The sequence below is a fragment of the Homarus americanus genome, unplaced genomic scaffold (assembly GCF_018991925.1).
Source record: "Homarus americanus isolate GMGI-L3 unplaced genomic scaffold, GMGI_Hamer_2.0 scaffold6392, whole genome shotgun sequence".
NCBI classification, from domain to species: Eukaryota; Metazoa; Arthropoda; class Malacostraca; order Decapoda; family Nephropidae; genus Homarus; species Homarus americanus.
The window spans coordinates 477,312-484,503 of NW_024722078.1; the positions used below are offsets into that span (position 1 = coordinate 477,312).

The window sequence follows — 7,192 nt, forward strand, 5'->3', positions numbered from 1 at the left end:
AGAGAGCTAATAATGTGTTAAGGTTTAGGTTAGGTTAGTGATGCTAGGGTGAGTCTTGTAAGGCAAACTTAGTGAAGTATTATAAACAACTGCCTTAAAATACATAAGACGTTGTGGAAACATTTATGGTTCCTGTGTGAGTCTCAAGGAAACAGATTTATACAAAGAAACTCATAACGATCAGTCTTAATACTCCTGAACTACGGCTCTAAATGCCTTTATATATCCTTAGAGACAGAAAAGGTAATAATATTGTGTAGTTAGATATAAAGATAGTTAGTTATTAAGTACAAGCCCTATACTAGTTCACAGTGGTTAAGCTTGCACATAGTACTGATATACAAGAAATAGTAAACAAAGAGACAAGGTGAGCAAGAACAGGTGGAGATTTACATGCAAGTTCAAATTAGTTCAACATGTACGCAGAAAGTACAGATATACAAACAACATTAAGAGTAGGTAGGTTTAACGAAGGAAGCCATCAGAAGGAAATATCCTTTGGAGTCCTTAAAACTTTTCTTGGAGATGCGGGGTATCGATCCCCGTACCTCTCACATGCTAAGCGAGCGCTCTACCACTTGAGCTACATCCCCTAATTAAAGGCTCCCTTACAAAGCAATATCCCAGATACACACACACACACACACACACACACACACACACACACACACACACACACACACACAGTTCTCAGACGGTGTAATACCCAAGCTAACACTCAGCTACAGTCTCGCCTTTGACATTCGCCCAGCGAAGTGGATCAATTAGTGCGACTGCATAAGAGACTTCTGAGTTAATTAATTACTCACTGGACTGATTAAGGCTCGCAACTACTACGACACGTATGCAATATCCAACGACCAAATTCATTTTTGTGAGCCACAGAAAATAGTAGGAGGACCTGCCGGGTACATTATTAGTTCACTGGAGTTTGTACAAAAAAGTTAACTTAGTTTCCTTCCAATTAAGAGACAGCAGATATACGAGATAATGGAATATCGTGTACAGTAGTTCAGAGTGTGAGGTCTGGTTCTGCTGTAGTCTTACGGCGAGGTGCTTCAGCTGCCAGTGTTTATTGACGTCCTGTTTTAGTTTATTAGATCAATTTTATAAATTAAGGACAGGACAGCGTCTCGCCATTCTTACTGAACTATTGTATCTTTGAGTCCGACAACTTGGAATAGTGTTAGGAAATTGAATATCATAGAAGCGGATGTAAACTGTCCGCGAACCTTTAACTTGGTTGTGTAAACATTTAACTCGTGACGCTGTAACTGTTATGTAATGTAGACACACTTGGAGACTGTCTCATAATTTTTCTTTAACCGTTACCATGGCAACACTTGGTTACTTATGATGCTATTTTGTGGACCTCGTCACTTGTGATACAACCTGCCATGCTTGGTGTAGTTATGTAACACCGTTCTCGAGTATTTTGGGGACACAGACAGACAGAACCGACAATAATACCCTGTCTCGTATTACCGGGCGGGGTATCAATGATGCCCACCAACTGTACTGCTGTGTGATGTAGTTTAAATAAACTGGATAACAGTTTTGTTTTGTGATTAACGTTTCCCTGATGCTCAACCTGGTAAATGATATGTATCGGTAGAAGTAGCATGAAAACAGTAAACCTGGAGATGTCGGCTATCGATCCCCTTACCTTTCATATGCTAAGCGAGCGCTCTACCATTTGAGTCACATCCCCTATGTGTGGTCAACAGTAAAACCCGTTCAGTCTCTTATTCCCAGTTCCATTTTTTTCTACTGGGATCAGCCCATCCGGGCACAGGTCACTGACCCACATCAGGACCTGGGGGGGGTGGGGGGGGGGCCAAAATATAATAATAATGAGAGGGACCGGTGGTAGAAGCGGTACCGTTCTTGCCTCGCAAGCGAGATGTCACGGGTTCGATTCCCGGACCGGTGGAAGTTGTTTGGACTTACTTCCTAGCCCCCATTAGTCCCTGTTCACCTAGCAGTAAAGTAGGTACCTGTTGTAAGTCGAAAGTTGCGAATTCGTATTCAGGGACAAGTTGTTGGAGCTTCCAATAACTTGATGACATAAACCACTGACTCTTCAGGCTTTTACGCCCTTAACTCATGGGACATAAAGGCAAGCATGAAGTTAGCATGCTTCCCTGATGGGCGCTGTAAACGCTTCTGCGCTTCACCTTACACAAGGATAAGGGGGGTGCCCAATAAAAAAAAAAAATAATAATAATAATAGCTTAGTTACTCTCTTTTAGAATAACTAACATCTGTGCTCTTATATATATATATATTTATATATATGTATATATATATATACAGTATATATAATCAACACCTCACCCCGCCAGGATTTGAACCCACAGCCCACGACTGTGACCAGGGAACGCTATATCTGGACCACCAGGTTACTAAAAAGCAGTCCTAGACTCTGTTATATTTCACACAAAGCCTGTTCAACGAGCTTATGGCGCCGTGAACCTCTAATGGGGACTACCCGTATCACTTAGGTGGTCAGAGTAACGTTTTACCAAATCCGGCTTCGAAAGTCCGCGTGCTTTATTGGGCTAATGATATATATATATATATATATATATATATATATATATATATATATATATATATATATATATATATATATAAAGGTTCAGTAAAGAGTGGCCATCAGTGGCGCTTCACAGCCAATTAAATTTGACATTTCTCTCAGCTCACATTCTGTCAAAGTTTCAACGAACTGAACTTTATCAAAATAATTGTTTAATAAAGTTTAACGAAACTTGAGTAAACTGTGTAACAAAGGAAAACATATTTCTTTCAATGACTCCATTGTAAAGGTCAATCATTATATAGTTATATCACAAATAATTATTTCACACACACACACACACACACACACTGTGAGAACGTAACCTCAGTATAGTGAACTCTCTCTTAAGTTGCCGTCAGTTACGGTAGCTGGTGCAGCTGGTCGTGTCAGTCAAAATATTTGTTGTATGCAATAGCAAGGGGATGTAGCTCAAATGGTAGAGCGCTCGCTTAGCATGTGAGAGGTACGGGGATCGATACCCCGCATCTCCAGTTACCCTTTTATCCTGTCATTTATCTTTCCTTTACAGTGTTACTTCAATTCTCTGACGAAAGGAACGGTAATGTGACGTATTCCGCTCAACCATAAAGAGATAATCCGTTGTATTGCACCAACACAGTTTGATTTAATCGCCGTGAGTTTGTTTCGAGTTTTTTTTTTTTTTACGGGGATTAGCCCACCCGGGCACAGGTCACTGACCCACATCAGGGCCTGGGAGGCGAAAATGTAATAATAATAATTATTCATATTAAATAAAATTTATAATAAAAATACAAAAATAAAAATTAAACAATAATTTATAGTAAATAAAATTTATAATACAAAATACCAAATTAAAAACAAAATAACAATGATAATAATAATAATAATAATAATAACACTAATAATAATAATAATAATAATGATAAAGAACCATAAAAAAATAAAAAATTAAAAAATCAATAGTGAGAAACAATATATGTACAGTATGTTGTGTCGTCAAAGTAAGAGAAACAATTGAGATCCTGCAATTGTGTGTAAATGAGGCAGAAAGTCAGATCAGCAACCTGGGACTTGGTCACAATTTTCGTGATGCCTTATAATAGCAAGGTCTACCATTAGACAATACATTATGCTTCCAATATTTTCCCAGGCGGTAGTACCTCCCTGTTTGGTAGCTGCCTACTACCTACTACCTATAGAGTTTAAAGTCGAACACGCGATATATTGCCGAACCTCTTGTTAAACCCGTGATGGTCCGTGATTTACTAAATTCCCGTGAAATAGTTTTGAGATATTATTCCAGATTCTCAGTTCCAGTTCTCCCGGGGTCAGTGAATAACGATCCCTGGAATTAGACATCTTGTGTATGTCCTGAATGTTATGAACCTCTTACGTGCTCATGGAAACCTACAGTCCATTCACAGGGTTTTTTCCTACCCAACTCATCGAGAATGTTTGCTTTTACGTGGAGAATAGATCACATTCACGACAGACACGAAGATGCGCGCGATTGATTCCATAATAATCGGAGAACTCGTTGGGATATATGATTACCTCTTGTATCCCGACACTGTACCCTTCAACAGTGTATCTCACGACGTAATCTACACAGCCAGCTGGTTTTGGGGATACGGTGAGCGATGCTTCAATATACATCATGATTAATATACGATCACTGTCGCCTGCCAATACACTGATGGCGTCTGAGTTCATGAACTGTGCCTGCAGCTGCTGTGATATCCGTAATGTCTATGACGGGACATGTATTGATGACTGGACTTGAATATATACTGTATATAAGTTAAGCTTCACGTTTGGGTTAGCCTCACAAAGGGTAAATAAACTTCATAATCTCTGGTGGATTACGTTAGATTTTTCCCACTTTTGTTTTTTGTTAGTGTTCTGAAATGCTGACTCGTTCGGTCTTCTTAGTAAGTGTACTTTTAGCTGTCACCTGGACCATGGTCTGGTGGTCTGGGCTCCTTGTGTCAGGCCGTCAGTTATTCTCTGTCCATCAACAAGCAGCCACACCTCACATACACATGAGTTAGTTTTAGTAGAGCCTGGCGCAAAGCTGAAGCGTCTTAATTAATCTCCATTCGTCAGTTATTGTGTTGTGTTGTGTTGTGTTGGCCCGGTTAAACTAACTAGTGACCATTTCCTCCTCAAGTCTGTCTGTCTGTCTGTCTGTTTTTTTTATATTTAATGCTCCTAGTTATTTAATACTAGTACAGATAATACACATAAAAATATAGCAGTTACTTCTCGACAGCTTTAGTCTTCAGTAGCAGGAATTCTTAGTTTTAATAGCTCGGCTTCTATTGTTGATCAGGCAATCATATTTCTCCGATACCATAAATTTGAGTTATGGAGCACCAACACAGCTTTACCATCTGAGCTAAATCCCCGTTGAATAAATTTGATGAGAAGAGAAACTGAAGTTTATTTGTTTACCGCGGGTCGACCAAAAACCTCTCTCTCTCTCTCTCTCTCTCTCTCTCTCTCTCTCTCTCTCTCTCTCTCTCTCTCTCTCTCTCTCTCTCTCTCTCTCTCTCTCTCTCTCTCTCTCTCTCTCTCTCTCTCTCTCTCTCTCTCCACAGTAATCAAGACCCAGCTGATTAATACAAGACTGACACATATGCTTCAGAATACATCATGATTAATCAATGATCACTCATGCTTGTTATTATACCCGGAGGATCTATGTTAATGATCCTCAAGCGGGGTTACTATAATATAATACTGATACATGTATAGTGTTGATATATATTAGTATAGGCACTTGGCTGTATCTGTACAAAGTAAAGTGTGTACTCTAGTGTTATTTAGTCTGTTAGTATGTGTCTGTTAGTATGTGATCACTGTGTTCTATATAACGGTACTATAACACAACTCTATGATAGAATTATATGGAACTGAGCTCTATTATATAATGGTACTATAACACAAGTTAGTTTTCTCTACACTCTTTTTTTTCTTGGATACTGAGTGGTCCTGTGTCAAACATTAATCAGGTAAAGCTGAGGTAATATAGCTAGCTACCTCTCGAGACACTTCACCCACGTCTGGTATCACAAACTAGTACGGCAACAGCACGAGAAGCTATCATTAGTGGTGCTTTGAATGTTCGTTAATTAGGGAAATTTTATCACGGAGGCGGCCGTTGAAATGAACGTATCTGATAATATTTTAATCACAATTTCGATGCCATTATATTACCCCATTATGAGTAAGGCTTCAATTATTCATGTTCCGTAATTGTAATACCTTAGTTATGTGTACAATAAATCTACCGGTAACTATCCCCAGAATATGGCTGCATTATATCACAGTGGTTACCGTTCATAACTCTTCATAAACAAGAGACTGCTACGAAAAATAGACATTGCACTGTGAACACATGTACTGTAAGATCCTGCTACACATAAGTGGCACCCGTCACATAGTTGGTCATGAGGACGTGGTCATATTATTACCTGTCGCGGGAACATGATTGTAAGCGAATAATATCCTTTGACGTAATCTATACAGGCAGCGTGTCGGGGCAAGACAGAGAGTAATGCCCCAATAAACATTATGATTAATAGACAATCACAGTAGCCAGCCACACTATATAACACTATGTTGGTGAAATCTATACCTGCTGGTCCCCGTAAGCCACTGATTGTCTGTCGTGTTAATTACTGGTGAGACTATAGATTTCAATGCAGATCATCATCCCGTGATTCTAATCTTGTAACTTATTTCCTAACTTTGATCTGGTTCACCTGGTTATAATAAGTCTTAAGGAACAACACACGCAGACAGACACAAAGGTCAGCTCATTTTTTTTTAGTAGTACCTGTAAGGGTAATTATTGTTAACGATTATCAGACGAGGAATGTTGTCATGTAATACACACACACGCACACACACACACACACACACACATTATGGCAGATGAAATTTAATGTGGACAAAAATATAGTACTTAGCCGAGGAGATGTAAACAGAGAACCAGATATCAGTTGAACAACGTTGTTATAGATAAATCCAACTGTGAGAAAGATTTAGGGTTAATGGTAGGTAGGAAACTTAAACCAAGACAACAATGTGTATTTGCTCAAAACAAGGCTCACAAAGTACTTGGGTTCATACAAAGGATAGTTAGTTACAAGACTAGCGAGGTTATCCTAAAAATATATCTTGCGCTTGTGAGACCTCACTTGGATTACGCGGTTCAGTTTTGGTCACCGTACTACAAAATGGATATAGAATCCCTAGAAAGCATACAGAGGAGGATGTCAAGACTAATCCCGGGCATTGGGAACCTTGAGTACGGAGACAGATTAAAGTATCTGAATATACAGTACACTCCCTCGAGAGACTTAGAGTGAGGGGCGATATGATCGAGGTGTATAAATGGAAGTCAGGGCTAAACAAAGGTGATATAACAAAGGTACTCAAATTATCCAATCAGGAACGAACTCGTAGCAATGGTTTTAAATTAGACAAATTAAGATTTAGGTATGGGCGATAGGGGTTGGGTGTAAATAGGACTGTCCAATATAGGCCAGTAGGCCCACTGCAGTTTCCTCCATTCTTATGTTCATAGCAGCCATCGCCTCCGCTGCTACCCTCACTACTATG

At 39.3% G+C, this 7,192-nt stretch overlaps 2 non-coding genes across 2 annotated transcripts; one reads left to right on the plus strand and one right to left on the minus strand.

Annotated features, from left to right (window-relative positions):
• Positions 1-520: 520 nt before the first annotated feature.
• Positions 521-593, minus strand: Trnaa-agc. Its single transcript has one exon. It is a non-coding gene; the product is annotated as a tRNA-Ala (tRNA).
• A 2,406-nt stretch (positions 594-2,999) lies between these two features.
• Positions 3,000-3,072, plus strand: Trnaa-agc. The gene has a single exon. It is a non-coding gene; the product is annotated as a tRNA-Ala (tRNA).
• Positions 3,073-7,192: the final 4,120 nt, after the last annotated feature.